The sequence below is a fragment of the Phyllobates terribilis genome, unplaced genomic scaffold, assembly GCF_046119375.1.
Source record: "Phyllobates terribilis strain yellow unplaced genomic scaffold, ASM4611937v1 Scaffold_9__5_contigs__length_417890890, whole genome shotgun sequence".
Lineage (NCBI taxonomy): Eukaryota > Metazoa > Chordata > Amphibia > Anura > Dendrobatidae > Phyllobates > Phyllobates terribilis.
In genome coordinates, this window is record NW_027362769.1 from 14,530,366 (window position 1) to 14,551,957 (window position 21,592).

At 45.1% G+C, this 21,592-nt stretch overlaps 1 protein-coding gene across 2 annotated transcripts in view; it reads left to right on the forward strand.

The window, feature by feature from the left end:
• PTH2R (parathyroid hormone 2 receptor) overlaps window positions 1-21,592 on the forward strand; it is a 2,210,872-nt gene that overhangs the window by 1,543,754 nt on the left and 645,526 nt on the right. The window lies entirely within an intron of this gene.

Sequence of the window (21,592 nt, forward strand, 5' to 3'; positions counted from 1 at the left end):
ATGGTAAAAAAATAGACATTTGCACTAAATAAACAGGCCCATATCACTGGAACCATATTCAGGAAAATAAAATAGCAGAATAGTCTATTAACAGAAATAAAATAAAAAAATAAGTTTGAAATACCAATTTGCCTGCATCACTGAATTTTCTTAAAAAAATTAATTTCTAGCTAATTTCTGTGAATTTCAGTACTGCAAGCCTTAAATTGCATGGAAAAGATTTGTATAATACTCTGAGCTCTCCTTCTTGTGTACTGAACCCTTTTTGGGCTTCTTAATGAAAACACAGCTTTAGCACCATAGTAATATCCAGTGACCTCAACTTAATGGACCAAAAATTATCTTTTTGTGGAAAGACACTTGCCCTGCTGATGTGCAAATGGAAGACGCTGGAGTGGGGGATTAAGTGGAAAAATTATTCCTTTTTGGAAAGTATCAGCAACTTTTTTCTTTGGTAAATGAGGAATTAATAGCTTTACACAAGCCATCCATAAATTATCCCTGTATGTAAGGAACAGTAAAAGGCTAGCTGTTTTGAAAGAGAAGTAGTGAATGGTAAATCAACTCCGATTGAAAATAAATATCTCTTTTTTAGGATCCACGACAGGTTTGCTTTTTGTCAAAATTATTTAACAATTACAAAGATTTTAACAAGCTGTCCAAAATGATCCCTTTTTATTCTGAGCAGGAACAAGCCAATTTTTTTTAAAAGAAAGGAATCCATTTTGGGAGCTGTTTCATGTTTGTTTACACTCATGTTTTCCAGCAGCAGCAGCACAGCATAGTTATAAAATGTAGGGGGCAGTCAGGAGCTGTGTGTCTAGTGTGGCTGTGCAATGGCAGTATATTGTCAACAACAGCAGCCCCAAAAGCATCAGTATAGTTATAAAGTCAGGAAATGCTTGGCTGGCACGGTTGTGTAGTGGCAGTGGCAAAAGTCACATGCTAGAGGAATTTGACAAGGCAAGCAAGGAGATATCTTGCAAAGTAGGGCCAGAATCGTCAGTCCTGGGAGAAGTAGTACAATATACCACAATCCACAATAAAACATGATGGGCATCTAGGAGATGTGTGGCTTAATTGGCTGTGCATTGGCCATAACAGAACCTGCATGTAATAAAAATATGACAAGGAAGTCAAGGAAATATATGGTAGTGTAGGTTCAGCTATAGCAGGCTCTACAGCAGCAGTTCTTCCTAGGAAAATCTTCCCCACTTGGTGAATTCAATTTTTTTATAATAAGCAGAATTCTAAGAACTTTTTTTCTGCAATGTCCAACAATTTTGCTTATTGTGCATTGTCTGTGCAGGAACTGCAGGGTACTTCTGGAGTGCTTTACCGAGCAAAAAAAAAAGAATACAATTTCAACAAAAAATTGAGAATATTGTTAAAGAAAATTGAACTAAGAGAATTCTAAGAATTTTTATTTGTTGACAATTTTGGCCATGTGGCCTGGAGTGCTACTGGGGAAAGTCACCTCAGATGCAGGCAAAAATACCCCTTTCTGACATGATACATACTAATAAGCATCTGCGCCCTGGGCAGCACATTAACCCCGGAAATGCTGCGATCAAAGTCGATCGCAGCATTCCGGTGGCAAGAGGAGGTAAGTGCCGATACTTACCTCCTCAACGGCGTCCCGCGCTGTCTGTGGCCGGGTCCCGTGGTTGTCATGGTGACCCGGATGTTCTCATGACAAAATCCAGGTCACTAGACAGCAGAAAGATACTTTGATCATGCGCAGTGCGCGATCACAGTATCTTCTGCCTGTGCAGCGCTGACAGGCTGTATAGCACAGGGATGGTGCTGCATCCCTATGCTATACAGGCAATCGGCCAGCAAAAAGTGAAAGTCCCATAGTAATAAAAGTTAAAAAAAATCAGAAAGTCAAAAAAAAATTAAAACAATATTTAAAAAAAAAATGAAATAAATAATCCCCAAAAAATAAAAATATAATGTACCCATCAATAAATAATATTATGAAAAAAACCAAAACAATAAAAGTACACATATTTGGTATCGCCGCATCCGGAACGACCTGACCTATAAAACTGTCCCACTAGTTAACCCCTTTAGTGAACACGGTAAAAAAATAAAAAACAAAGCAAAAAACAATGCTTTATCATCATGCCGCCAAACAAAAAATGGAATAAAACGTGATCAAAAAGACGAATGTAAATAAAAATGGTAATGCTGAAAACATCATCTTGTTCCACAAAAAACAAGCCACCATACAGCTCCATTAGTCAAAAAATAAAAAAGTTATAGCTCTCAGAATAAAGCGATGCAAAAACTGTGGTCCCAACTGCCTTGAGATCATTTACAAGTTCTCCCCGTATAGTTTTAGGCTGATCTCTCACCTTCCTCATGATCAAGGATACCCCATGAGGTGAGATTTTGCATGGTGCCCCAGATCGATGTCGATTGACAGTCATTTTGTATTTCTTCCATTTTCTTACTATTGCTCCAACAGTTGTCTCCTTCTCACTCAGCGTCTTACTTATGGTTTTGTAGCCCATTCCAGCTTTGTGCAGGTCTATGATCTTGTTCCTGACATCCTTAGAAAGCTTTTTGGTCTTGCCCATGTTGTAGAGGTTAGAGTCTGACTAATTAATTGAGTCTGTGGACAGGAGTCTTTTATACAGGTGACTAAGTAAGACAGTGTCTTTAATGCAGGTAACGAGTTGATTAGGAGCATCTAACTGGCCTGTAGGAGCCAGAACTCATAATGGTTTATAGGGGATCAAATACTTATTGCTCACTGCAAAAAGCAAATAAATTTATCTAATTTATACAATGTGATTTTCTTGATTTTTTTTTGGCCATTCTATCTCTCACGTTAAAATTAACCTATCCTTAAAATTATAGACTGTTCATGTCTTTGTCAATGGGCAAACTTACAAAAACAGCAAGGGATAAAATAATTATTTCCTTCACTAAATATGCAAATACCCATTAGCCATTATCCCTGTTATAGTGGAAAGTCGACTGTAAAACACAGGCTGCTCCTGCACATCTACTGTGCGCCACCATAACTGGGATGTACAATTGCGGCAGTTAGCATTAAAGGGGTTCTTTGGTTAAAACACACTCATCCATGGGCTCCACAGGATAGGTGATTACTTATTGATCATTTGGGTCCGACCATTGGAAACTGCACCGATCGGAAGAATAGGGAACTTTTATCCCTGACAGGACATTTTTATCCCCATTTTAAAAGGGAGCGGCAGGTGGGATATATCAACCGCAGCTCCATTATCCTCTTTGGGGCTTCCAGAAAAAAACAAGAACAGCACTCGCAGTCACTGAGGGAATGAATGGAACAGTGGTCAAGTCACACATGCCGCTCCAGTCTAATGGGTATAAGAACTCCATATTCTGCCGATCAGTGCAGGTCCTAGCTGTCAAACCTCCACCGATCAATAAGTTATCACTTATCCTGTGGAGGGGTGATTTGTTTTCACCGGAAAACCCCTATAAGTGCATCTTGTTCCACTCATAGAAGTAAAGAATCTTATCTTAATTAATATCAGAGAGAACAAATGAACCCCATACACAACACAATCCACTATACCAAGACCAATAATACCACATACAAGGGAGAAAAACCTCCACACCATGACCAGACCACATATTACCACCACGTGGTGACAGAATAATACCACATACTATACAAGGAAGAAAAACCGCCACACCATCACCAGATCACATATTACCAACATATAGCACCAAATAATTCCACATACAAGGGACAAACACCGCCATGCTATGACCAGACCACATTTCATGCTATAGGACTACAGAGTGCAACTTTATTTGTTGGTTATATATGTAGGTGTCTACTCTAAGGCTGTGTGCCCACGATGCATCTTTTAAGCATTTCCGCAGCGGCAAAAACGCTGCAGAAATGCTTAAAAAATGCATGGTAGAAGGTCTGCCATGTTCCCCAATGCTAATCCGCATGTGCTGTGCACATGCTGCGGAAATTTCCGCTGCGGATTGTCATTGCGGAAAAAAACGCAGCACTACCAATTATTTTGCGGAAGTGCTGTGTTTTCGCCGCCATTGACTTGCATTAGATCGCATGGATTACGCATCACTGTATATGTAGATGCGCATTCCATGCATTCTAATGTGCGGATGGTACCCAGGTCTAGAGAAGAGGAGACTCTCTTCCGGACCTGGGTACCATAGAAAATAAATATATATTTACCTTCTGGCGGCCCCCGCTCTCCTTCTCTTCCCTTGCCGGAAGTTCGCGATGGACAGAAGGACCTGCGCTGGCGTCATAGTCATGTGACGGGTCACGCGACGCAGACGTCGGCAGGTCCTTCAGTGTAACGCGATCTGCCGCCAGCGGGGACGGTGAAGCAAGACTGCGGGGGCCATCGGAAGGTAAGTATAGATTTATTTTTTTATTTTTTACCATTCTTTAGGTCACACTATATAAATCCATGACCAAGCTGACAAGCACTTTCCAAGTGATGCTAAAATCGCTTGGAAAGTGCTTGTCAAGCCGCATGCGGAAATGCAAGTGAAGAATGCTTCACATCCGCTTGTCCCTGGCAGGAAAACGCATGTACAATCCGCATGCGTTTTTTCTGCCAGGGAGATGCAGAAACGCTCAGGAAAAAATCATGAGCATTTCTGCATCGTGGGCACATAGCCTTAGATTGCACCTGTACAAACCTGTTTTCTGTTTGGAAATGACAGACAATGTTTTATTTGTATACATAGGCTCTCTGACTGAGCACTTCCCCCCCTAAGCCTTGGTCGGTTTTAATCATGGCAGGATCCTATCTACCCACATAATTGTAGACTTTAGCCTAGGAGAGGATTCACATTGGATAGGTTCCCAGTAGTGTTGAGCGAGTATGTTCTGTCCGAGTATGCTCGGGCCGAGCACCTAGTATTTATAGCTGCTCGGTGATATGGTTGAATCGCTCCCATGTGCATGATTTGCAACTGTTTGACAGTTTTATTACATGTGAGGAATGTGGAAGAAATAGACATTCCTCACATGTAATAAAACTGTCAAACTGTTGCAAATCATGCACATGGGAGCGATTCAACCATATCAGCGAGCAGCTATAAATACTCGGAGCTCGGCCCGAGCATACTCGGTGAAAGGGTTAATAGAACATACTCGCTCAACACTAGTTCCCAGCAACAATAATCTCCTTATCGCACCTGCTTGGTATACATGAATTAGTTTGCACTTCACATCTGTTTTCTGTTTGGAAGTGACGGTCAGTCTTTTGTTATTTCAGACCACATAGAGACTGAATAATAACCCATACAAGGATAAATACTGCCGCACCATGACCGGACCACATATTAGGACATAGTGACCAAATATTATAATGCTTATCATTAATAAAAACCACAATACTAACAACACTGTTATTACCACCAATTACATTATACACAAGAGCTCTGTATATAGTATAGTATATAGTATACAATGTATAGTATAAGTGTACAGTAACTCACCAGTGACAATATACACAGGAGCTCTGTATATACTATATATAGTGTACAGGTAATACAAGGGTTACCAGTGACATTATACACAGGAGCTCTGTATATACTATACTGTATGTAGTGTGAAGGTAATACAGTGAGCACCAGTGACAATATCCACAGGAGCTCTGTATTTAGTGTCAGAGTACAAGTAATACAGGGATCACCAGTGACATTATACACAGGAGCTCTGTATATAGTATGAGGTGTATAGTGTAAGTGTACAGGCAACACACTGATTTACCAGTGTCGTCTCTAGGTGAAGTCCTTTATCTTCACTTTTTTTCTTCATCCAGCACAGACACCATCACTTCTTCCAGCCATGACACGTCTCTGCAGAAAAATATTACACAGTTATCAATAGCTGATTGCTTCTAGAGCTGGTCAGTCTGTTTTACCCACATGAGCAGATGATTCCATTTTCTTTTGCTGATGGAGTGACATAGTTCTCAGTCAATTTGTTCCAGTATGTACACAGCTTATTTTACAACAGCACAGACTGCACACTGCAATAGATTATTCCTTTGCCAAAATGGAAAGAACAGTGACCACCATCACCACAGCTTTCAGGTACTGCTGAGCATCCACCATCATCATCACAACGTCGCAATATGATTTGCACCTAAGATTACCACAGAACAAGTGGATCTTATCTGAGAAGATTTTCTTTGCCATTTGTCAGCTCTACTTTTTTAATGCTGACACCACCATCCTCTGATAAAATCACACCCATGGCTCCCTGATTTGTTTCTCAGTCATCATCAGCACTATCCATGACTTGGATCACATTTGCCTTTTTGTGGACTATGGGATCCTTGCAGCCTTCCACACTTGATTCTCAAAAAGAGATTTGGCCTTGTTCAGACTACTACTAACAGTGAAAGTGTCTTAACCACCATGGCTTGCAGAGCCAGTAACACAGCTTTGAATTTTTAATTATGTCTTCCATCTCCTACAACTCCATGTCATCCAAGTGCAAATGGTGACTGTTCAATCGTGACTATCTTCTAATGATGAGCGAGCGTGCTCGTCACTGCTGGGTACTTGCTTGAGCATCTCACTGCTTGAGATGCTCGGCGAGTATTTCCGGGATGCTCGGGTGGGAACTCGGGTCCCTGTCCTGCATGTTTAGCACCCTTTAGAGAGCCAATGAACATGCAGCGATTGTCTGACGCTCACTGTAATGTCGTAGCCATCTTGGTTGTGGCATTACAGTGATTGGCTGGTCGCATAGCGTCATCTGGTCTATATAAGACCTGGTGACGCTATGCTCGTCACAGTCTAACTATCAGACAGGCAGAGTAGGAAGAGGTGCTGCTGAGTGAGGGACAGAATTGGTGGTGTAATATTTAGGTATAGGTATTCCACACCATAATACATATCCATCTGAACTAACAGTCCTTCTGAGGACTAATCCAGCTGCATATATTCAGTGGTGATAGTAGGAGTAAGGCAGGCAGAGAAATTTGTGAACACTATACAGCACAAGAGTGTCCATTGCACATTCTGTCTGCTGCTGCTGCCTGTTACAGATAGCCATTGGACTAGATAACAGGGCTTTTTTCTTTTTTTGCTCTTAATCCTGATTATTTTCTGAAAAAGTAATAGTGTCCAACATTTTACTGTTCCATTTGCTTGTTAGCACTGCAGAATACAGTCAGATCTTTTCCATCACCAAATTACTGTGGTACAAATCCAGCAATTTGTAGGGACCGTGCAAAATATTATCCTCCTTTTACAGTTAGGCGGTGGTGTGTCGATGAAGCTATTCACACCTGGTCGCTGCCAATAATTGTAAACTACAAAGCCGATATTTAAAACCGTGGGTGTCCGTCAGACGTATCCCATATAACTGCGGAACAAATCCATCAATTTGTAGTGATCGTGCAAAATATTAGCATCCTTTTACAGTTAGGCAGCAGTGTGTTGGTGAAGCTATTTACATGTTGTCATTGCCAATATTTGTAAACTACAAGACTGGCATTTAAAACCATGGGCGTCCATCAGACATATCCCATATAACTGCCGTACAAATCCAGCAATTTGTAAGGATTGTGCAAAATATTATCCTCCTTTTACAGTTAGGCAGCAGTGTGTCGGTGAAGCTATTCACACCTGGTTGCTGCCAATAATAGCAAACTACAAGCTCCTCTGGACTACTGCAACTCTCTACTTATCGGGCTCCCTCTTACAAAACTCTCCCCTCTCCAATCCGTCCTTAACGCAGCAGCCAGGATCATATTCCTTGCCAACCGCTACACCGATGCCTCTTCCCTGTGCCAGTAATTGCATTGGTTGCCCATCCAATATAGAGTTCAATTTAAACTTATCACGCTTACCCACAAAGCACTCCATGCTTCAGTACCCCCTTACATGTCCTCCCTTGTCTCAGTCTACCACCGTACACGTGCCCTCCGTTCTGCCAATGACTTAAAACTAAAATCCTCCATATTCCGAACTTCCCACTCCCGTCTCCAAGATTTCTCACGTGCTGCGCCAATTCTTTGGAATACACTACCCAGGACAGTTCGATTAATTCCCAATACCCACAGTTTCAAGCGGACCCTAAAAACCCCATTTCTTTTGACTGGCGTATCGCCTAAACTCACTATCTGTCCGTCCCAGTTTTCTCCCATATTAAAATCTTCTTCAATTTCAGGTTCATACCAACCATGCACTTAATAGCCTCGGTCAGGACTGTACACATACTGGCAGACAACCAGTCAATGTATTATTATTTATCCTATTTAGTATATCATGGCTGCATTATGCAATATTTGTACATTCTACCTTTTGTGTCTCCCCCATTTTCTCATAGACTGTAAGCTTGCGAGCAGGGCCCTCACTCCTTTCGATATGAGATATGCTTATTCTGTATTGTCTGTATAAGTCCCCCTTAAAATTGTAAAGGGCTGAGGAATATGTTGGCGCTATAAAAATAAAAAGATCCTAGCTACTTACCGGTAACGGGATTTTACAGAGCCCATGACAGCACCACCTGAGAGAGAGGGTATCCGCCCACCAAGGACAGGAACCTACTGAATAAAAAGGCGGTACCTCTCCTCCGCATCAGTTTTTTGTTTCAGAGCATGAGAGGGCCTCCGAAGACAGGTTAATACATAACCACCACCTCAACATATGTACTAAACACCTTAAAAAAAGTGCACACCACAGTGATAAAGGGGAGGGAATTAATAGGGTGCTGTCATGGGCTCTGTAAAATCCCGTTACCGGTAAGTAACTAGGATCTTTTCCCCTTCTCCCATGACAGCACCACCTGAGAGATTTATAGAGATTAAATACCAGAGGGAGGGATCACCGCTTGCAACACCCTTCTACCAAAGGACAGATCAGTAGAAGAGGAAAGGTCAAGACGGTAATGTTTGTAAAATGTAGCAGGGGATGACCAAGTTGCCGCCTTACATATAATGTCGATGGGCACATCCGCCTTCTCAGCCCAGGAAGCAGCTACCGCTCTGGTGGAATGGGCCTTCAGGTTCTCAGGAACCGGCAGATTGCTAGAAGAGTAGGCTAAGGTAATAGTATCCCTGACCCATCTAGCTATGGTCCCCCTTGTAACCTTAAGTCCTTTCCTAGCCCCCTGAAAGGATATAAATAAAGCGTCACTCTTTCTCCAGGCTTTTGTCACTTCCAAATACTGGACTAACACCCTCCTAACATCTAAGGTGTGAAGCTTATATTCCTCAGAATCCCTAGGATTAGGATAGAAGGAAGGGAGAGTGATTACTTGCGTCCTATGGAACTTGGAGGCTACCTTTGGAAGATAGGCCGGGTCTGGTCTTAAGATTACTCTATCCATACATACTTGAGTGAATGGATGGTTAACGGATAGTGCGTGTAAGTCACTGACTCTACGAGCTGATGTCAGGGCCACCAATAGCGCAGTCTTTAAAGTTAAGATTTTTTCTGAAACCTTCTCTAAGGGCTCGAAGGGAGGTTTGGTTAATGCTTCCAGAACTAAATTAAGGTCCCAAGGAGGCATTCTTGGAACAGGAATAGGTCTGGATCTATGACAGGCTTTAATAAATCTAATGATCCATCTATTTGCTGCCAAGTCATAATTATACAGTGCCCCCAGAGCCGATACCTGTACCTTAAGAGTACTGGTGGCTAGTCCCATGTTTAACCCCTTCTGGAGGAATTCTAGTATGGCCTCAATAGGAACCCTCCCTTTGGCAGACTGACCCGAGGTAGACAAGAACTTAGCCCAGGTTCTACCATAGATTCTAGTTGTTATCGGCTTTCTACTTGCTAGAAGGGTAGTAACAAGATCTGGAGAAAACCCCCTTTGCGTCAATAGCGACCTCTCAAAATCCAAGCCGTCAAATGCAGGCCCGCTCTTTGGGGATGACAGACTGGGCCCTGCCTGAGGAGATCCGGGATGTCCGGAAGAACCCATGGATCTGCTTGGGACATTCTCTTCATCCAAGTGAACCATGGTCTCTTGGGCCAGAACGGAGCGATCAATATAACCCTCGCCCGTTCCTCTCGGATCTTCCTCAGGATAGTAGGGATCAGTACTAAAGGGGGAAAGGCATAAGCTAGAGTGGAATCCCACTGAATCTGCAGAGCGTCCACCGCAAATGCCCCCTCTTTTGGATTCAGGGAGCAAAACGTTTCGGTCTTCCGATTGTGTCTGTTTGCAAACAGATCTATCTGGGGCTGTCCCCACCGATCCACAATCTGCTGAAAAACGGCTGGATTCAACTCCCACTCTCCTTGTTTCAAGATGTGACGACTCAAGAAATCGGCCTTTATGTTCTCTTCCCCTTTTATATGCAGTGCCGAGAGCGTAACCAGCCGACTCTCGGCATACCTGAAGATCTGATCCGCTATTAACATCAGAGGGAGAGACCTGGTACCCCCCTGATGATTGATGTAGGCGACTGTTGATCTGTTGTCTGACATTATCCTGACGTGAGGACCCTGAAGAACCTTCAGTTTCTTTTCCTCTGGCAGAAGACAGGTTTGGTTTTCCGAGTCCAGAATGAGACCCAGGAAAGACTGAACCCTCTTTGGTTCCAGCCTTGACTTCTCCAGATTTAACAGCCAACCTAGGCATCTTAGACTGGCCATGACGTCCGTCAGGGCTAGAGCACAGAGTTGACTTGATCTGCCCACTACTAAGAAGTCGTCCAGATAAGGGATGACTAAAATATCTCTTTCCCTCAAGTGCGCTGTGACCTCCAGAATGATTTTTGTGAAGACTCTCGGCGCCATGGAAATGCCAAAGGGAAGAGCTGCGAACTGAAAATGCCTTACGTGCCTGCCGAATTGTACAGCTACTCTTAGAAACTGTTGATGATCTGGCAAAATCGGGACGTGGTAGTAGGCATCCTTCAGATCGAGGACGCACATAAAACAGTCCGGAAATAACATCTTTATGGCTGATTTTATTGTTTCCATCTTGAAAGGCCTGTAGATTAAATGGTCGTTCAGTCTCTTTAAGTTCGCAATGGTCCTGAAGGAGCCGTCCGGCTTCTTTATTAGGAAGAGGGTCGAATAGAATCCTCTTCCTTGCTCGGGTGCAGGTGTTTCCACCAGAACTCCTTTCCTGAGCAGAGAGAGAACTTCCTGCTGTAAGGCTATCTGTTCCGCTAAACCTCTGGGGGCTGATATTTTGACAGTGTTCTTGGGCCTGCTCTTGAACTTCTTTCCAGCTACCTTGGTCTCTGGGAACTTTACTGCGGCTGTATTTTCTCTTCCGAAAGGAACTGTTAAATCGGGAACCAGACACCGTGGGAAATCCATGTTTTTTGTCTGCGGCTTTATCTAGGATGTCATCTAGACCTTTGCCGAACAAGAAGTCCCCCTCACAAGGGATTGAGCACAGTTTAGACTTTGACTGCACATCTCCTGGCCAGCTCTTGAGCCATAGCGCCCTACGGGCTGCATTAGAGAGGTTTGCAGACCGGGCAGCCAGCCTAACTGAATCTGCCGATGCATCTGCCAGGAATGCAGCCGCTCCCTGCACAAGAGGAAGGTCTGATAGAATTTTCTCCCTGGACACATTCCCCCTGATCTGGTCTTCCAATTGTTGAAGCCAGATCATCATAGATCTAGCAGTGCAGGTCGCTGCTACTGCCGGTTTAAGGGCCCCTGCTGACGACTCCCAGGTTTGCTTAAGGAAGGACTCCGCTTTTTTATCCAGCGGGTCTTTTAAGGCTCCTAAATCCTCAAAGGGCAGAGTGGATTTTTTTGAAGATTTTGAAATGGCCACGTCAATCTTAGGGGTTTTGTCCCATTTAGCCGCATCCTCATCCTCAAAGGGGTACCTCCGCTTGGAGGATGACGGCAGCTGACCCTTCCTCTCCGGTTTCTTCCATTCCCTTTCTATCAGAGATTTAATCCTGTCATTGACCGGGAATGAGCGTCTTCTCCTTTGGTCTAAGCCCCCGAACATAACATCCTGGACTGTTCTGGGCACTTTGGTATCGGTAATACCCATAGTCCCTCTGACGGCTTTAACTAGTCTCTCAGTATTATCAACCGAAAAACAAGGTCTGCCCCCCCATTATCATCCGAAGACTCCGATGACGATGAGGAGTGATTAGAGGAGGAAGGCAGTTCTCTCGTAAAACGGGACTCCACTGATTCTTCTGATTCTGAAGAAACTAGTTTTCGCTTCTTCTTTTTGAGTGAGGTTAAGCCTCTTAAAGACTCTCTGACCTCTGTCTGGATTAGATCCTTTAATTCTAAAGAAAACCTGGGGGACTCCTCTGCAATGGTTTTCTGAATACAGTCTGAGCATAGGTTTTTGGCATAGGAGGTGGGAAGACCGATTTTGCATAAAGCACACTCCCTGTTTTTATTTTTAGCACTACACTTCTTCGCCTCCTGCCCCAAGAAATAAAAGGAGAAGAAGGAGGAAAAGAGAGAGAGAGAGAGAAGAGCACATTATTCAAGGTGAGACTTTCACGAAGATCACTCACCACACTGCCGTTCAGACTAGGGTACCGGAGGCGGTGGTTGCCGTTCACATGAGGGCTCCCATCTGGCGGAGGCGGACTGACGAAGTCTTTTCTGACCAGTCTTGCCGGAACTCGTACGCCCCTCACTGCTGTGACTTTGTTGATGGGAAGATTCCCGTTCCATTTGTTTGAGCTGCTTGCGCTGCTTTGATGGCTGTGGCTGCTGCTGTACTTCCTGTGGCGGTGACAGCTGCTGCCCAGGTGACTGCGGTTCCTCATTCATCATGGCGGGGATGCAGACACCGCCATCCTGATTGCTCCCAATCCTCAAAAGCAGTAGGGCTCCTTTAGGCCCCCCCCCTTCCGGCAGCGTGCTCATCTCTCTTTTTCTTTTTTCTTTTTTTTAAATTTTAGCCAGCTGGCGCGCTACCCGCAGATCCACCTGCCTCTGTGCGTGCGCAGCCCAGCGGCACCCGGCGCGCTTGCAGCGGGATGACAGCTTCCCACCCGCGCATGCGCAGACCCGGTTTCCGGCGCACTCCATGATAGGGCGCGTCAGCACCCCGCGCGTGCGCAGCCCGGACTTCCGGCGCGCTCCGTCACAGGGTGCAACGCGACCCCCACGTGCACAGCCCGGAAGACCTGCCGGCCGGCGCGCTCAGTTCATCTTTGCGAGGCGCAGACCCGACCGCAGGCCCCGGCGCACGCGGGGAGGCATCCAAAGGAAAACAGCACCTCCTCCCCACACGCAGACCCGGGCATCAGCCAGACGGGCTGGGAACAGGGACCATCTGCTGCTTCCACGGCCTCCAGGCCGCACCGTCCATAATCCAGGTACGTGAGGTACCACCTGGTGAGGCTCCCATCAGGGACAGGAACCAAAAAAACTGATGCGGAGGAGAGGTACCGCCTTTTTATTCAGTAGGTTCCTGTCCTTGGTGGGCGGATACCCTCTCTCTCAGGTGGTGCTGTCATGGGAGAAGGGGAAAATTATTATTATAACTACAAGACCGGTATTTAAAACCGTGGGTGTCCGTCAGACGTATCCCATATAACTGCAATACAAATTCAGCCATTTGTAGGGATCGTGCAAAATATTATCCTCCATGGGCAAGGCGCTTGTCAAGGGGAAGTGGATGTGATGTTGATGGTGCATGCCGAGGCCGTGGGCAAGCTGAAATTGTGCAACAACAAGCACACGCATCTTGTTGCCCGACCTTCCTGTCCCAATTACTAGGAGATCGCGGCGCACCACTATTGAACCAAGAGCAGTGTCAAAAGGTTGTTGGATGGATAGCAGATAATGCTTCCAGTCACTATGCCACCACCGCCACCGTGCCTTCCACACGGTCAAGTCTCAGTACCCGTGAGTCTGGACCGCATATTCCTCACCCTAATTCTCCTTCCTTCCCCCATTCAGAGTGCCAGGAGATAGCTGATCCCACACTTGGAAATTCCGAAGAGCTGTTCACTTTTCCATTTATAAATTCTGGCTTCTCGCCCGGCCAGCTTCAAGTGAGTCAAGAGGAGATCGCATGTAGCGATGCCGAAATATTGGAGCCGCCATTGTCACATGAAGCCGACAGTGGGAAAGTGCAAGTACTGTCACAAGAGGTGCATGATGATGCACGGTCACATGATTGTCAGAAAGTCAGGAAGAGGACTAGGGTGAGGAAGTGGAAGACGAGGTGGTGAACGATGAAGTCACTGACCCAACCTGGAGAGGTGGCATGCAGAGCGAGGACAGCAGCACACAGGGAGAGGGAAATGTAGCACCACAACAGGTAGGAAGAAGAAGTGTGATGGCCACAGACACAAGGAGGGCAACCGTTCCCTGGAACACCAACACGACGGAAGTTGCCAGTAAACTTTTAGTTCTTCTCAAGTCTGGTTGTTTTTTAAAGACTCTGCAGATAACACCAAAAAGGCCATTTGCAACATCTGCCAGGCCAACATCTGCAGGGGTAGCAAAACTAGCAGCCTGACCACCACCAGCATACTCAGGCACATGATAACTGTTACGCTCGTGCCCGGACTGACTGGTGTGAGCATGATTAGTGATCCCACTGTGCCATGAACCGAGGAGTGCCTGGAGGGGCATGACTAAGTATCAACCCGATCCGACCAAGGTCGCACGGCAGCTTAGTCGATTCCGTGAACCAAGGAGGAACCGAGCAGAGGGACCAGGTGCTACTCCAGGTCAGACCCCGGTCACAGTTGTTGACCCACACCGGGGAATGCAGGAATAGGCAGGTTAGACTGGCATACAGGCAGGTGGGTATTGGCAGGCATGGCTGGTATGCAGACAGGTGGATACTCTTAAGGACAGCCGGTATGCAGACAGGTGGGTACTGGCAAGTACGGCTGGTATGCAGACAGGTGGGTACTGGCAAGTACGGCTGGTATGCAGACAGTTGGGCACTGGCAAGCACGGCTGGTATGCAGACAGGTGGGCACTGGCAAGCACGGCTGGTATGCAGACAGGTGGGCACTGGCAAGCACGGCTGGAGTGCAGACAGGGAGATACTGGCAAGCACGGCTGGAGTGCAGACAGGGAGGTACTAGCAGGTTGGAGCACAGGCTGGATAGGGTCCAGTACAGACTGGGAGACAGGTACAGAGCCGCAGATGCGGTAGACAAGCAGAGTAAAGCGAAACCGCCAGAGCGGAGGACAAGGCAGAGCAGAGAGGAACTGCTCGTGCGGTGAGCAAGCAGAGCGGAGCGAAAACTACAGGTGCAGTGGGCAAGGCAGAGCAGAGCTGAACCGCCGGAGCGGTGGGCAAGGCAGAGCAGAGAGGAACCGCCGGAGCGGTGAGCAAGGCAGAGCAGAGGGAAACCGCTGATGCGGTGAGCAAGCAGAGCGGAGCGAAACCGCAGGTGCGGTGGACAAGGCAGAGCAGAACAGGGCTGAAGGTGCAGGCAGAGAGGACAGGGCTCTCTTCACATGGAACAGACTGGAAAATGCAGGAAGTTGGCTAGAACACAGGAGGTAGATACGGAGGAAGGGAAAAGGGACAAGCAGAACCAGATATGAAGTAGCGAGTGGACACAAAACTCACAAACAGAAGTACAGAGACAACGAGTTGGAGTTAGGTGCAGGTACAGATACTGCAGGAAAAGGGAAGGTACGGACATAGAGACAAACAGGTAACAGGCTAAGATACAGTTCAGACAGGAACTGCTACTGCAATGAGATGCAAGAATGAGCCTGGGTATACAGCCCCCAGAGTGGCAGAAACAGACTAGAAGTCAGCGATAACAGGCCTGGGTATACAGCCCCCAGAATGGCGGAAACAGACTAGAAGTCAGAGATAACAGGCCTGGGTATACAGCCCCCAGAGTGGCGGAAACAGACTAGAAGTCAGAGATAACAGGCCTGGGTATGCAGCCCCCAGGTGGCAGAAACAGACTAGAAGATGGAGATAACAGGCCTGGGTATGCAGTCACCAGGGTGGCAGAAACAGACAAGATACAGGACAAGACCTGGCAACTTCAGAGGCAAGGAGCACACTGATAGTTAGTGTTGCTCAGGCACCTACTTCTGGGTGGAGGGGGTTTAAATATCCAGTGACTCACAGCAATAGGCTGGGGACGCATTAGGAGTGCGCCCACAGCAGCTATAAGAATCAGGAAGTAACCGGGCTGCCTCCCTAAGCAATCAGACAAGAGACATGCACACAGCATGAACTGGAGTAAGGTTTGCAGGCTGGACTGACAGGTAAGATTGCGGTCTTGCATAGTGGGAGGTGGTGCACTATGCAAGCAAGCCGCCAGGGATGTTACAATAACAAAGCACCTGATTAGGTGGGCCAAACGCCAGGGTCCATAAACAGTGTCTGCGGGTGACATCACTGCTTGATGCACTGTTGTGTGTGCACGCCAATTCCCTGTCCATGGCGCATGCAAAGATGCCCCCCACCCTGCACCTGTTGTTGCACACTCGCAATTACCACCATCAGCAACCACGTCTATGTCCTTGTGCCCGTGCAAGTGCAAATAAACAGCTAACGCCTCACAGACCACACTTCTAAACTCACACATTTTGCCAATGCTTGCTCTCGAAATGTTGCCTTTTAGGCTCGTGGAGATGGAAGCTTTCTGCAACCTCATGGCGGCAGCCATCCCTCGGTACTCGGTCCCCAGCCGCCACTATTTCTCCTGGTGTGCCATCCCCTCATTACACATGCACGTGTCCCAGTACATTAGCATTGCCTTCAACCATACAGTTACAGGGAAGGTCCACCTAACCACGGACAAGTGTTTGTGGGCAGGAGCGGTACATCTCACTGACGGCATACTGGGTAAATATAGTGGAAGCCAGGACCCAGTTGGACCTTTGGACAGAACACGTCCTCCTGACACCGAGAATTGCGGGCCCTTGGTCAGTCAGGGTTGCCTCTACATTCTGCAGCTCCTGCACCTCCTCCTCCTCTTCAGCCTCCATCTTCCATATGACCACATCAGTCACAAGCTGGAAGCACTGTAGCACTGCCTCGGCCAAGCGGCAACAGGCTGTGCTGAAGCTAATATGCTTAGGTGACAAACCACACACCACTGAAGAGTTGTGGACAGCTCTAAAAGAGCAGGCTCTGAAAGAGCTGTGTCTGTCACTGCTAAACCTACAGCCAGGCATGGTCATGTGTGATAATGGCCGGAACCTGATAGCAGCTCTGAAGCAAGGCAAACTCACACACGTACCATGCCTGGCCCATGTGCTTAACCTAGCAAATACTGACATAGTAAGCTGGAGCTAAACATCCCACAGTATAAAGAAACATTGTCAGAGTGAGTCAATTAAAACATATCCATTTTATTAGTACATAACATTAAAAATCTTCATCAAAACTAGAAAAAATGTGTATATATATATATATATATATATACTACATCTAGGAAAGGTTTCACGGTAAAGACACAAGAAAAAACGCATGACAGTTGCAGAAAAAATCACAATGATCAGAATACTGCAAGTAGTAAAGAGTAAATAGTGGGAAAAAAAATGATGAGCAGCAAGTCATGAAATAGTTAACACTGCTAGGAAAACATACTCCTTCAAAGTGATTATGGAGAAGGTCCAGCCTATTGTGAGCTTTGTTCCAGAGTTTCAAATATAAAGTAAACTAAGTGTGTTACTATCTGAAAAAGTGGCAAGTGCATATATCTATGTGTATGAGAATCGGCTGTACAAATAATGATACCAAGCCGAGCATGGAGCAGAAATAGCAGGACCAGAACTATAGTTTAGACATGCTTACCCTCAGAGTAATAAATCTGTCCTGACTGTTACACAGCCCCGATGTGCATTTCGCATATCTTGCTTCCTCAAGGGACTTGGATATCTACTGTGTCAGTCTGTCTGTATATATCCCCTCCTAATTAGAACCAGGTGCAACCCATAGTGGCGTCACATGCAGAAGTGTGGGTGGAGTAACAAACAACAAACTAACCTTAAAGTGTAGCCACTATGGAGCAGAGCCATGTCCAATCGGCGCATGTGGGCGGGAGAGTAAGTGCTATACACGTCACCGAGGGCGGATCTCAGAGTACCGTGCGTTCCAGGAAGAAATGCTTCCTGTGACGTCACTTGGAACGCAAGGCTCCGTGCAGATGCCCAGGGCGACGGGGACCACTACCAAAACCCCCCACACACATGCGCTCACCACGGGTCTGCAAAAAGGTAAGTATGATGTTACCATCCTGAATTCTCAAAAAAACAAAACAAACAAACAAACAAACCACAAACCATAAATTAGACAAGTAATGCTGCATATAACCAGAGCAATACAGTGTACACAATATGAAAGTGCATAATTGTCATTATCCACAGAGGTTCATCCTTTATAAAGGAAATAAAATTCAGATATATGGTCCTTTCTGAAATTGCCATCTATGGACAATGGTCACATGCAGCACACAGGAGAAGAGGAAGGGGACATCCATCAAAACCCAATGTTACAAATAATCATCAAGGAGAGGGCAGACTACTAAGAATTGAAATAAAAGAAAAAACACACAGTTAATAAAAAGTAAATAAAAACAATATGATAAAATCCAGAGAATTTCTTTGATTTTTATCCCCTCATATATATAATGAGAATATTCAGAGGATTCGAGTGCCAAAAATATATATGTACAAGTCTCATAGGAACGACGAAAAACTCAACTTTTCATTTAAGCCATTGGGGGACATTGTTCCCAATTTCACAATCCATCTACATTCCAGACGCGCCAGGGCTCGTTTGTGATCACCTCCCCGGGCACCATCATTATATATATGAGGGGATAAAAATCAAAGAAATTTTCTGGATTTTATCATATTGTTTTAATTACTTTTTATTAACTGTGTTTTTTCTTTTGTTTCAGTTCTTAGTAGTCTGCCACCTCCTTGATGAATATTTGTTATTTTGGGTTTTGATGGATGTCCCCTTCCTCTTCTCCTGTGTGCTGCGTGTGACCAGTGTCCATAGATGGCAATTTCAGAAAGGACCATATATCTGATTTTTATATCCTTTATAAAGGATGAACCTCTGTGGATAATGACAATTATGCACTTTCATATTGTGTACACTGTATTGCTCTGGTTATATGCAGCATTACTTGTCTAATTTATGGTTTGTGGTTTCTTTGTTTGTTTGTTTGTTTTGTTTTTTTGAGAATTCAGGATGGTAACATCATACTTACCTTTTTGCAGACCCGTGGTGAGCGCATGTGTGTGGGGGGTTTTGTTAGTGGTCCCCGTCGCCCTGGGCATCTGCACGGAGCCTTGCGTTCCAAGTGACGTCACAGGAAGCATTTCTTCTTGGAACGCACGGTACTCTGAGATCCGCCTTCAGTGACATGTATAGCACTTACTCTCCCGCCCACATGCGCCGATTGGACATGGCTCTGCTCCATAGTGGCTACACTGGAAGGTTAGTTTGTTGTTTGTTACTCCACCCACACTTCTGCATGTGACGCCACTATGGGTTGCACCTGGTTCTAATTAGAAGGGGATATATACAGACAGACTGACACAGTAGATATCCAAGTCCCTTGAGGAAGCAAGATATGCGAAATGCGCATCGGGGCTGTGTAACAGTCAGGACAGATTTATTACTCTGAGGGTAAGCATGTCTAAACTATAGTTCTGGTCCTGCTATTTCGGCTCCATGCTCGGCTTGTTATCATTATTTTTACAGCCGATTCTCATACACATAGATATATGCACTTGCCACTTTTTCAGATAGTAACACACTTAGTTTACTTTATATTTGAAACTCTGAAACAGAGCTCACAATAGGCAGGACCTTCTCCATAATCGCTTTGAAGGAGTATGTTTTCCAAGCAGTGTTAACTATTTCATGACTTGCTGCTCATCATTTTTTTTCCCACTATCTACTCTTTACTAGAGATGAGCGTTGTTCGACTCGAACTGTTAGCCAATCTCAAATTCGAGCTGTTTTGGGCGGTGTTCGAGCCGTTCGGCGAACACAAACGATTTGAAAAAAATTCGGCTGTTCGAGGTTATGTTCGATAACTGTTCGTGCACCAAAATCATAACTGGATTTTTTCTCAGTAATGATGAAAATTAATGTTAATACGCAGTTTGAGTGTACAGCGGGGCGGGGGGAGGGGCAGGGGATTGATCTCTGCAGGAATAATGAAGATCTCCATTTTTTTTTTCTCTTTCCCGCATTTACAGTGGGGAGGTGCAATCTGTCAGCCCATCAGCAGCGCACACACGGAGCGAAGTGCTTTTTTTCACACAAGCAAGGGCATGTGTCATTGGCAGTGTATGTCACATGTCCTTGCCCTATAAGACCAAGCCATTTTCCCCGTCGCCACCATTTTCTCACTGCTGCAGCTGCGTGTTAGACGGCACCGTTGTTGCTGTGTGCGCTATACCTTGTTAATTTCAAGCCAATTTTCGCACAAATCTACAGATAGCTTGGGAGTAGGGAACAGTTGTGATTGCAGTCCTTTTAAGGACTAGGTTACAGCATTTCCTACGACTTTTATCAGGCAGGTCTGTGCTCTTAAATAGATAGGTTGTGGGAGTAAAGACTAATTGTAATTGCAGTCCTTTTCAGGATTAAGTTACATCAGTTCCTATCAGTTTTTGCCAGGCAGGTCTGTGCCAGTGCTGTGCAAGTTTTTTTCACAGCATTTGGCTGAATCTAGCAAAGCTAATCCTTTTTGGCCTATTGCAGAGTGTGTTAGTCAGTGGAGTAGCCTATCTGTGTTGCAAGCTACACCACCTGTGTATAGAATACCAATTTTTTTACTACACCTAGTGAAGTAAAACCTTTTGGGCATAGCATCATTCTATTAGTCCATCTATACTGACCTCCATCAGGTTGCAAGTTGAATATAATTTTTTTCTGCATCTAGCGCTGAAAAAATATTTGGCCTTCCAGCTGTGTGTGGGACTTGTTCTATTAGTCCATCTATACTGACCTCCATCAGGTTGCAAACTGAATATAATTTTTTTCTGCATCTACCTCTGAAAAAAAATTTGGGCTTCTAGCTGTGTGTGGGACTTGTTCTATTAGTCCATCTATACTGACCTCCATCACGCTGCAAATTGAATATAATTTTTTTCTGCATCTAGCTCTGAAAAAATATTTGGCCTTCTAGCAGTGTGTGGGACTTGTTCTATTAGTCCATCTATACTGACCTCCATCAGGTTGCATATTCAAAATAATTTTTATCTGCATCTAGCACTGAAAAAATATTTGGCCTTCTAGCAGTGTGTGGGACTTGTTCTTTTAGTCCATCTATACTGACCTCCATCAGGTTGCAAATTGAATATATTTCTTTTCTGCATCTAGCTCTGAAAAAATATTTGGGCTTCTAGCAGTGTGTGGGACTTGTTCTATTAGTCAATCTATACTGACCTCCATCAGGTTGCAAACTGAATATAATTTTTTTCTGCATCTACGTCTGAAAAAAAATTTGGGCTTCTAGCTGTGTGTGGGACTTGTTCTGTTAGTCCATCTATACTGACCTCCATCACGTTGCAAATGGAATATAATTTTTTTCTGCATCTAGCTCTGAAAAAATATTTGGTCTTCTAGCAGTGTGTGGGACTTGTTCTATTAGTCCATCTATACTGACCTCCATCAGGTTGCAAATTCAAAATATTTTTTATCTGCATC